This window comes from Bos javanicus, chromosome 27 (genome assembly GCF_032452875.1).
Source record: "Bos javanicus breed banteng chromosome 27, ARS-OSU_banteng_1.0, whole genome shotgun sequence".
Lineage (NCBI taxonomy): Eukaryota > Metazoa > Chordata > Mammalia > Artiodactyla > Bovidae > Bos > Bos javanicus.
In genome coordinates, this window is record NC_083894.1 from 36645214 (window position 1) to 36656826 (window position 11613).

The following is an 11613-nucleotide window of genomic DNA, read 5'->3' on the forward strand; positions in this document are numbered from 1 at the left end:
GATGTGGCCTTCCCCGGTAGCTTAGATGATAAAGAATCTGCCTGCAATGCAGGAGACCCAGGTTCAATCCTTGGGCCGGGAAGATACCCTGGAGAAAGGAACAGCAACCCCCTCCAGTATTCTTGCTTGGAGAATCCCATGGACAGAGGAGCCTGGTGGGCAACTGTCCACGGGGTTGCAAAGAGTCAGACACACTTCTGTGAGCAACCAATACTCGCTTTCACTCTGATGTTTGATGCTCAGTTTCACAGTGAAGGCTGTGTGCCGGGGGACAATGAAACAGGAAGTCTGGGTGCCCCCTCTTCCCTCCAGACCCTCACCACTCCTCCCTGTGCTCCCCACCCCTGCCCAGCCCCTGCCTAGTTAGCTGTATGATTTGGGAAAATCACTTTACCTCTCTGAGCTGCATTTCCTTTTCCATACAGGCGTGCCAGCCTCCCTCCCGCTCCTGGGTCCAGTGTTCTATGGAAGAACCTTCTGCACCTTCCCCATCTCATGTTCCAGATTTCAAAGGGCCATGTCGTCTGACGTGGGCAGAGGTGCGGGCTCCATCGGAGGCCACCAGCCTCTAAGTCCTGCCCGACACCCCTTCCCTGAAACAGCAGCCCAGGTCACCCCTGATGTCACTTCCTCTAGGAAGCCCCTCTTTCCTTATAATTATCACCCCCGTCACCAGATGGAGCATCTCCTGTGTGCCCCAAGGGCGATTTGTTTGCTCCTCTGTTTGAGTCTTATACCCACTCTCTGTCCTTGAAATAGCACTGAAATGTCCTTGAATGCGTCTGTTAACGGAATTATTCCCGCTTACAGGGCTGGGCAGAGGGCACTTGTAACCCAAGCACGCCCTGTTCCTCACACGTGCCCCGCCATCCGGGACACTCTGGGAAAGTGAAAGTCGCTCAGTCGTCTCTGGCTCTTTGCAACCCCATGGCCTATACAGTCCACGGACTTCTCCAGACCAGAATACTGGAGTGGGTAGCCTTTCCTTTCACCAGGCGATCTTCCCAACCCAGAAATCGAACCCAGGTCTCCTGCATTACAGGTGGATTTTTTTTTTTTACCAGCTGAGCCACCAGGGAAACCCAAGAATACTGGAGTGGGTAGCCTGTCCCTTCTCCAGAGGTTCTTCCCGACCCAGGAATCGAACTGGGGTCTCATGCATTGCAGACGCATTCTTTATGAGGGGACCCTATGGTGGGGCAGTGATTTTTTTCATTTCTCTTTAAATGTTCCATGCAAGGCTGCAGACTTTGGGGGAAAGCATTTGGCAAAAGCGCTGGGGAGGGAGAAGGTGTCCGCGAGCTGTCCCTCCTCCTGGAGAACCCTGAAAATGAGCGAAAAGGAGCGGGTCCCCATCACTCCGCCCCCGCAGAGACCCAGAGCCCCGCCCCCGCTTCGGCCCAGCGGTGCCCCCGTCGCCGGCGCCCCCTGGTGGCCGCTGGGCCTCGGAGGGCGGACTCACTGCTTAAATATTAACACATACACGTATAATCTTGGAGAAGGGAATGGCAACCCACTCGAGCATTCTTGCCTGGAGAATCCCACGGACAGAGGAGCCTGTGGGCTACAGTCCACGGGGTCCCAAGAGTCGGACACGACTTAGTCACTAAACCAACCATATGTAGAATGTAGAGAAAAAAGGGTACAGATGAACCTATGTCTAAGGCAGGAATAGAGATGCAGACGTAGAGAAGGGACATGTGGACACGGTGCAGGAAGGGGAGGGTGAGACGGATTGGGAGGCCAGGATTGACAATATATCACCACCGCGGGTAAAACAGCCAGCCTGTGGGAACCTACTGTGTAGCCTAGGGAGCTCAACTCAGGGCTCTGTGATGACCTAGGGGAGGGTGGGGGTGGGAGGGTAGCCCAGGAGGAAGGGTATACATGGATGCATATGGCCAATTCACTTCACTGTACAGCAGAAACGGACCCAACATTGTAAAGCAATTATATTCCAATTAAAAAAAAAAAAGATCAAATGCAAGAAATGCTATTCTGACCCGACTTTACAATGGTTAGACATGGGCTTTAGGGGGCGGGAGGAGGGGGCGCTCACTGCACAGCCTGCCACCACGTGCTCAAGTCCCCTCCGCTCTCCTCCGCCCAGTCCGGGGACCTCTGTTGACACAGCAGGGATGCCAGGGAAGCACCTTTCCAGATCTATTAGCTGGTTTTCCGACGCTTCCTCCACAAGGCTGCAAGGCAAAACCTCAATTACAGCGTTTTCTAGAAAAAAAGCTCTGAGGTTTCTTCCTGTGGCTTCAAGACCTTAGATGATGTTTCTGAGGGTTGCAGGTACGTCACTCAATCTTCACAGTGATTTTATGAGGGAGAGACCATCATTACCCCCACTTGCAGGTACAGAAGTTGAGGCTCAGAGAGACGAAGTGCTCAAGGCTCCATAAGCAGCAAATGGAGGTGGATTTGAACCCAGGCACTCAGACTCTAGAGTCCCAGTCCTCACTTTTAGCTTTGCTTTCTCCTGGTCTCACCCTCTCACTAAAGGCTGAAATTTATAGTTCCCTAGCAAAACGTACATCATCTTCCAAAATTCAGATTCTCTTTCTGATTCTCCAAGTACATGAGGAGACCTTATTGCTTATAAGCCTGCCATCCCCCTAATTGACCTTTTACAAAGAAAAACCTGACCTGCCAAATCTTTTCATTTCTCAGGTTCCCTCACCTTTGCCCACGTATCCCACAGATAATATAAATGAAAACATCTGGCATGTTTTGCCTGGCACACAGGGAGTACTCAATATTTGTTGAATCTGATTTTTTGCCTGCCTGAATGTAACTGGAAAAAGCCCCCTTGGCCTTGCCTGACTTCTCGGCTTGAGGAACACGGTGGGTCTCTGTGTAGAAGCCAGCGAGTCAAGCTGGAATGGCCAATCTCTGCCCCAGTGCTCAGCTGCCAGGGCACCTCTCCTTTTCTTCAAAATACACACATTTCTTCAAAGCACACAGCCTACCAGATAAGCAAGCAGTTGCTCTCTGGGGTCATCTGTTCCTGATGAGAATTATTAAAATAGGAAACTATTTTTAAGCTAAATCATCAATCAAAAGTAGTCTCCATCCTGGCATGGCTGCTTTCCACAGATAATAAAAATCCCATCAACTGCTCCAAAGAAAAAATGACCTACATACCAATGACAGCGTGAATAATAATTAATTCTCCATGGAAATGTTCAAAAGCTGGGACTGTGGTCAAGGCAAGATTCCCAGAGAGTATCAGGTCCTGCCGTCTTGATTCTGAACTTGGAGCAGATACAGGAAGTGAGGGCTGGGGCTCAGACTTTCAGGGGCGGGACACAAGTCCCAGATGCGGCGCTCGGGGGATGTAGTCAGGCCCAAACAAGATGAAGCAAAGAGTTGCCAGCAGTTTGAGGGGCTCTCAGAAGAATCATTGAGTAGATGAGTCACAGAAGAAAGCCTTTGTAGGTGACTCCATCAAGCCAACCACTCAGAGCCAGGACTGTGTCTGTGCTCCTCTCATTAAAGCCAGTTCAGCACATCGATGTGGCTGTGTTTAAGCTTCTTGACTTTCTCCACCCAATGGATTAATCCTTATGGTCATGTTCCCCTTATCAGTGGATGGAGAAGCTCCGCGGTCATTGCCACCGTGTCCCCTAAAGGACACATCAAGGCTACATGAGCAGCGAACAGAGATGGATTCGAACCCAGGCACTCGAACTCCAGAGTCCCAGTCCTCACTTTAAGCTCTGCTTTCTCCTGGTCTCACCCTCTCGCTAGGAGCTGGAATTCATAGTGCCCTAGCAAAGTGTACATCGTCTTCCAAAATTCAGATTCTCTTTCTGATTCTCCAAGTGCACGAGGAGGCCTTATTGTTTATAAGCCTGCCATCCCCTTATCTGACCTTTCACACACACAAAAAACTGACCTGTCAAATCTTCCTTTTTCTAAGTGAGGTTCCCTTACTTTTGCCTACATATTCTGCAGATAATACAAGGATGGAGTTGCAGCAGGAGCTGACGAAGGGGGACGTGAGAAGCAGCAGAAGGGTGACCTGGGAGAGGCCCGTGATGCAATCACTAGTCATTGGACCTCCTGGGCCTCCATCTCCCCGTCAGTAAAAGTGCCGAACAGGGATATGGTGCCATCAACTGAAAAGCGTGGGAGGCTTGGGTATCCACCGGTTTCCCCATAACCCTCAGGCCTGGAGAGCTTCTTATAACATCAAACATAGACTCGGCATGTGCTGGCAGGCCCACCAGTGGGTATGTGTCCAAGATAAGTGAGACCCTACCTTCACGCACAACACCTGTACGTGAGTGTTTGCAGCGGCTTTGTTTATAATCGCCCCAAACTGGACCTGACCCAGATGTCCCTGGCGGGCGAGTCAATGGACCCTGTCACATCCACGCAGTGGATCACTGCTCAGGAATGAATCACGGATACAGCCAGCAACATGGATGGCTCTCATATGCAGCTGGCATGATCCGGGTACAGAGAGGCAGAACCAGGGGCGGAGAACAGAACTGTGGGGCTGGTTGGTGAGGCTGTGACTAGTGAGGAGCTGCCTGAGAGAATCTGGGGGCCTGATGGAAGCATTTGGTCTCCACTGTGATGGACGTGGCTCCGTGCATTCATCATAACCCACAGGACTGAACAAAAGAGGTGGATTTCACTGTTACTGCTTTTTTTTTTTTAACTGCTTTAAAACTCAAGCCCAGATCCCCCAAGACTGAAAAGAGAGCCAGACTCCCCACTGGGAAGAAAGAAGGGGTTTCCAAGTGAACTCGGTTCCCGGGGGGCCCACCTCCCACACCCGCCTGCTGGGCCTCCGTAGACGCTGCTGCCCCCCAAGGACAACACTCTTCCCCTCATTCTCTCAGGCCCCCCCAAAGGCTCGGGAGTCCAACAAGGGGGAAGGAAACCCAGAGGTTAAGGCCCAGCTCACGGGCTCCTGCCTAGCTCTGCTCAGCATCAATGGGATGGGGCCGCTTCTCCCACCACCACGTGGGCAAAGACCTGGAACCCCAAGAAAGTAAAGCCAAGAGGAATGGCTTTGGTACCCAGGGCCCAGCTTCCCAGCCCCTCTTCTGAAGGAGGACTCGTCTCCGGACTGACTGACACTGGGAACGCCCACCCCCTTCAAGGGAGCCGCCTTTACCAGGGTTGCCAGAGAAAAGACAGAAAGCTCCATAAATTGGAATTGCAGATAAGTGAGGAGTAACGTGTTGGTGTAAGTGTGTTTGCTGTGTGTCTCGTGCGATATGTGCACCCATTTTTTTAACTGCTGGATTCCCCAAGTGAACTCTCGGGGCAGCCCTATCCTCCCCCACGCCCCCCACCACGGTGTGGCCCCGCCTACCACGCGTCTGAAGGTGGCTTGTTACGCCTTCCTGCGTCCAAATCCACGCACACACAGTGCTTGCCTCCTGGCGCCTCCCCTGGGGACTGCATAGCTGGGTCTGTTAGGAAAACCTCTCTACAAACCTGGCCCCAAAGCAGACTGGGGCACTGGGGAAGGGGCAGAAAAGGCCAGCAAAGGAGATACTCTCTTCAACCTCTACTCCCCACTGGAAGCTGGACTCCAGGGCCGCGGGTGGGAAAGGGAAACCCAGCAAGACTCTGCTCACAAGCAGGCTGGGGAGAAGGCAGCCCCTCCAGGATGCATCAGACCCCCTGAAAAAGACATTAGGGCTCATCCTCGAGATGCCCCCCTCAACTCAGATAGACTCTGCCACCAGCCTGGGTCCTCCCTGGTCACCCCTAGGGGACTCTCAGCAGTCTCTACACTTTCCAAAACCCCATGATTGTGACAGGTGTCTGGGGGAGGTGTCACCCACTGGCCCCCACCATGTAGGGAAGGGGGTGTCACTTCTCTTCTTGGGCTTTTTTTATTTTGCCATTAACAGAGGGCAAATCGGTGCAGAATTTGTATTAAAAACCCCAGCCGACTCGAAGCAGCTGCTCTCCGTCTGCAGGGGTAGATGGAACAAGGTTAAACTGAAGTGCCTGGGACTTGGGTTCGACTAGATCTCGGGAAGTTCCGATGGCCACAGAGGGAATGGTCCCCGCTTACGCTCGGGTCCTCTCCTGTTCTTGGCTGCCCCAAACTCGGGTGAGAGCTGCCCGGTGTGGGGACTGGGCGTGTCTCAGCCTCATCCAGCACTACCTACCGGTCACCTGTTGCTATGACGACCGCCCATCTCCCGGCGCCTGTGTTCCAGCTGCTGAGCAAGCGCTGCGCTTACACAGCCACGTCCAGACGGTGCTGGCACTCAGGGAGGTCGCGTTCCGGGGGCAACCAGCACCCAACAGAGCTGGGAGCACGCGGGGGGCTGCAGGAGGGTCGGCGGGGTTTCCTGGAGGCCATGTCTGAGCTGACTCTGGGAGGACCGGCAGAAGTGGGCCCGGAGGAGGTGCGGAATCGGGGGGCTCGCGGGGGTGGCGCTCCAGGCGGGGGACCCAGCTCGCCCAAAGGCCTGGAGGTTAACACACACACACACAAAACGGAGGGTTTACAGGGAACAGTGTGGCAGGAGACGGGAGTGGAAGGACTGGCTGGCCCTGGTGACCGGGGTCTAACTGGATGCTGAGAGCACGAGGGAGACAGGACCGAGTCCAGGTGCATCTTAGGAGGAGCGCTTGGTGGCAGAGGGGTGGGCTGGTCCAGGGTTAGGATGCCAAGGTCTTGAGCAGGAGACAGGTTTGAAAAGCGCGAAGGAGGCGATTCAGCAGACCTGGGGAGGAACTGGAGATGGGCGGTGAGGCAGGGAGAGGGGAGAGGCAGGTGAACCCCAGCTTCAGATCCGGAATACCAGTCAATTAGCCAGGATGATAGAAAAGAAGTGGATCTGATGTCAGGGGGCAATACTGGGGTTTCATTCTTGCAAAGTCCAGGTGTACTCCCAAGCACCTGCCCGGCCACTCAGACGGTCCCCAGCCCAACAACAGAGTCTGCTCTGCAGTCTCTGCCTGGCCCAGCCCCGCCCCCACAACTGCAGCATTGGTGCATGGAGTGGCTTGACCTGGACCTGCAGAGAGATGATCAGGGTCCCAAGCGGACTTTTAGTGGTCACCGCGGGGATGTCCTAGAGGCATCAAAGAGGGCACCCAAAGTGAAGGAATGTGGCTCAGTCTTGGAGGAAACAATGTGGCGGATGGAGCCCCAGGTAAGCAGTCCGGAGCCCCAGGTGAGCAGTCCGGAGCACCGGCCCCTGCTGTGGAGCGCAGCAGTCTTGTCTCCATCTCCTCCAATGATGAGGATGCAAAGGCCAGGGCCCTATTGGGTCTGAGGCTCTTGCTGAGGGCGAAATTAGATAAAGGTGGCTCAGTGCTGCCGCCTACTGCTCGCCTCCTGCCATTGCACACACTCGGCATCACTGAACACCTGGGTCCTCCCAGGGCCGTGCTCTGACTAGGATGGTCACTGAGCCTCAGGGCCGGGCTAATTTCCAACAACTGAACGTCTGATCTGAAGACAGCGAGAAGGTGGGCGTAGCTAGAAGGCAGGAGGTGTCTTGGAGACCAAGGCCACTACCAGTGAGCCTTTTCACATTCATTAGCAAGAGTGATGGCTGATCGCTGCTGGGAAGACATTCAGGCCGGGGCTGGACAAACACCTGCTCCAGGGGTGGGGGGCGGAGGAGGCTTCAGGAGGCAAGAGGAGGAACATGGACTAGATAGGGGTCTGCAAACTATGGCCCCCAGGCCAAAGGCAGCCACTGGCTGATTTTTGTACAGCTCACAAGCTAAGGATGTTTTTTTACATTTTTAAATGGTTGGGGAAAAAAAGATCAGGAATAACAGCTGTGACAAAAATTGCATGGTCTGCAAAATCTAAGGTATTTATCTGCTGTCTGGCCTTTCACAGAAGTTTCTTGACTCCTGGCCTCGGGACACCTGAGGTCTCTGCCATCTGAGATGTTGAGTTGGGGGCCCGGCTACTCTGGGACATCGTCACCCAAAGGTCCTGGCTCCTCCGAGCAGACAGACCTCCCACGACCCCCTGGGACCCTCGCACACAGCATCCAGGGTGGCCAATGTCCTGGGAGCCCCCACTAGGGAAAGGGGAGAGGACCTGCTGTGGGAGGGCGGAAGGACTGGAAGAGGAGCGGCTCGGGTCCACGTGCCGCCCCCCAGGGCACTCTGCACCCTGCCCAGCTGCTCCAGTGGAGGGAGTCATGCTCCCCCATGGACCCCGTTGGGGATGACGCGGCCCTCTGAGGCAGCAGTTCTGGAAGGCCCAGATGTGCCAAAAAGTTCCCCTGTACCCAGCGCAGCTCACAAGACTTGTCAAAATGACCTCCTTTCGTGCTGCAAATCCCTTCTTGATGAGGAAAACCTGCTGACGGTTCAGTTCCTTTGTTAATAATCCCAAGTTTTTTTAAGAAGGGAAAAAAAAAAAAAAAAAACAACCTCAGTTCTTGCTCTTGTGGAAGGAAGAGGAAGTCGTTCATAACATAAATGAGTGAGGCAGGGTTTTCGCCCTTCATTGATTCCTGCCATCTCCCGTCTGCAACGTTAGGGGCCGTGTGATGAGAGCAAGAACGCCTGATGACCAGCCCTGCGCTATGAGCACAGCTCACGTGCTGGACGCCGTGCCAGGCCCTTTACTGACAACATTGTCGCAGCAGCGCAGGCGGGCTCCTGTCTCCCCATCCCCCCAGGGGTGGTTTTAGGGGGCTGAGCATCATGTTGTCCTAGGCCAAGCTCTGTTTCTCAGCACCCTGGCTTTGAATGCTGGCAACTCAGCCTGGACTAAGGACCACGAGGGCTTAGGGCTCCAGGACTCTCTGGAAAGGAGGGCAAGGGATAACCAGGGCAGCACACGGGCCTAGGGGTCTGGACGTGGATGGAGGCCATTATCCTGGCTCTCTGCAGCCTGCTGCCATGGGACACCTCCTCAGAGTCCACTCGCGTGGATTAAACAAGGTTACACCTACAACACATCCGCCTGCAGAACAGCCTGGCCCAGTGTTCATTTCCCATACATTTCCTTGACCCGGGAGCTGGAGATTACATTATCAGCCTCTTTCCCTCCAGGTGGTTCTGAGGCTGAGATGGGCTGAAGGATGCAACAGGGCTGTAAGCGATAAGCCTGACAGTCATGTACTCACTCAGCAACCACTGATCACGCCCTTATCCATGGCACTTCCGGGACTAAGGTGTAGGATGAAGGTGACAAGGCAGAAACAGCCCTTGCCCCCGGGAGAGATTCAAGTCTACTTTTCATAATGAGGGTGCTGTGCTTGTAATTACTGGGGCACATGCTCTCTGTGGTCAAGCGTTGGGAAGCAAAAGCATAGGCCCGTGGGCTTCCAAGCCCATTGCCAACAGTCTTGTGACCTGTGGATGGATACGTGAGCCTCTGTTTTTCTATCCGTAAAATGGCATTACATTTGTGAAAATTGAGTGAAATCATATGTATGAAAGCATGCAGCGTAGCCTTTGGACAGGGCAGAACTTTAAAACCGTTACCTTACTCAGATGACACCCCAATAAACAATATGGGGTGGCAGAAACATATTCACCTTAAGGACTGAAGCTATGGGGAAAGTGCAGGTAACCTGAGCCCCCAGCGGAGGGGTGAGTGGACCTCAGAGGCCACCTCTTGCACACATACATGCTTCCCGCAACTCCCCTGAACAGTGCATTCCACAAAGGCTGTCCCCACAGATGTGTTGATGACACTAATCACTCCCCTTTATTGAGCACTTACGATATGCCACACCCATCATCTCATTTAACTCTGACAACAGTGGTACACGGAAGGGCTACTGTTATTCCCATTTTACAGCTGGGGAAAGTGAGGTGCAGAAAGGTCGGTGAACTACCTGAGATCACGCAGCTGGTGCTGAGAGTGCTACCAGTCTGGGTTCTTGGCTTTCTACGGAACTCCAGATTACTGTTACGGCAAATATTGATCAGAGGCCAGACAAGGAATACAGACAAGGCTTTATTGGGGCTCATGCTGCAGCGGGGGGCATCCTCCTCGCCAAGGAGGGCGAGCTTGTGCCTTATATGTGGTGAGGGTAGGGGGTGTGTGGGGATCAAGCCTGAGGATGCCTTAGGTGGTCTGCCCACCCCCTCAGTGGTGGTGCATGTAGGGGGCATGCAGACCCTGCTTTTGCTCCCAACACACTGTTTTGTTCCCAGACCTTCAGAAGGGGTAGTTGGGTTCTTGGCCTTTTTGTATCTTTTGTTCATAATTTGCACCAACTGCTCATGCACGCAGTTATTTTTAGTCCCTTATAATTTCTTTGTACTTCGTTGCTGGAGGAGATGGTCCCAGGTCCCAGCCTGTCTCAAGAGCAGCCAGGATTTGAACCCTCATGCATCTGACCGCAGAGCCCATGGGTTACCCACAGAGCTGTAGGACTGGAATCGCCTGGGAGGGTCAGTGGGCTGGCAATGAGCCCAGGTGCCAGTGAAACACACTATCTGACATTTGTAAAGACTTTACTACATGCCACACACTCCTGCGCTGTGTCTTAAAGGGATCTTGCGAGTATAAAAACAGCCGTACCACCTGGGCGCTGCGGAAGAGAACTCACCAGTCTCCTCCGTGTCAGTGCTCTCCAGTTACCGCTGGTACTGACGTCAGCACAGCCGTGCCTGCTTGGTGCTAATAGGTCCAGGTGCTCTGTATCTGCGCCAGCTAACCAAGGCGGGTCTCCGGCACTCTCCCACCAACCGAGGCGGAGATGCAGAGTCACTGGCAGCGGGGTGGCTGCGGGGGCAGAGCTGGAAGCAGACCCAGACCGTGGGGCTCCTCTCACCCCCCCTTCTCACCCCCCGCCCCCGAGCCTCGCAGGGCGCACAACAGGCTTGGCTAACCCCCTTCCCCGCCCTGGATGCGGCTTCCATTTCCAGCTCGCACAGATGGGTGGGGTGAGAATTCCTTTGATTGAAATTTTGCCCAGGAAAATTGGTCTATTTAGCTCCAAATCCTCACCCACGGCAGGAACTTCCCAACGTAAGATTTGGACAGCTTCAGCGGGGACCTCGCCTTCCCAGGAAAGGAAAACAGCCGATCGGCCAAATGACATCCTAGGAAACCAGTGGGTACCACGGCTCCCCAAACTGTCTACATCATCAAAAACAAGGACAGTCAGACACCGTCACAGCCAAGAGGAGCCTGACCCTCGATGACAAGATGTAGCATGGCGTCAGGGATGTATCCTGGAACAGAAAGAGGACGTGAGGAGAGGACTAGGGAAGCCTGAACAAAGTGGGCTTCCAGTGAAACAAACCGTGTCAACTTTGGGTTACTAACTGTAATAAGTGTACCAGGCTAAGGTGCTAACAACAGGAGAACCTGGGTGCAGTGAGTATGGGAACCCTTGGTACTGTATGTGCAATGTTCTGAAAATCTAAAATTGCTCTAAAAATATAAGACATGCATACTCATTAGTGGTACCACTTAAACTTACAGCTGTCTACTTTTTCACATTTCAATTTGTCTTATTCAACTTGGGCTGCTATCACAAAATACCTTAGACAGGGTGGTTTAAACACAGGCACTACTTTTCTCACAGTTTGCTGGGAGTCCAAGATCAAGGTGCTGGCTGACTCGGTTCCTGGTGAGGACCCTCTTCCTGGCTGGCAGATGGCTCTTTTCTTGCCATGTCCCCACAT

At 53.6% G+C, this 11613-nt stretch overlaps 1 protein-coding gene across 5 annotated transcripts in view; it reads right to left on the reverse strand.

The window, feature by feature from the left end:
• Positions 1 to 11613, reverse strand: part of ANK1 (ankyrin 1) — a 242434-nt gene that overhangs the window by 172003 nt on the left and 58818 nt on the right. The window lies entirely within an intron of this gene.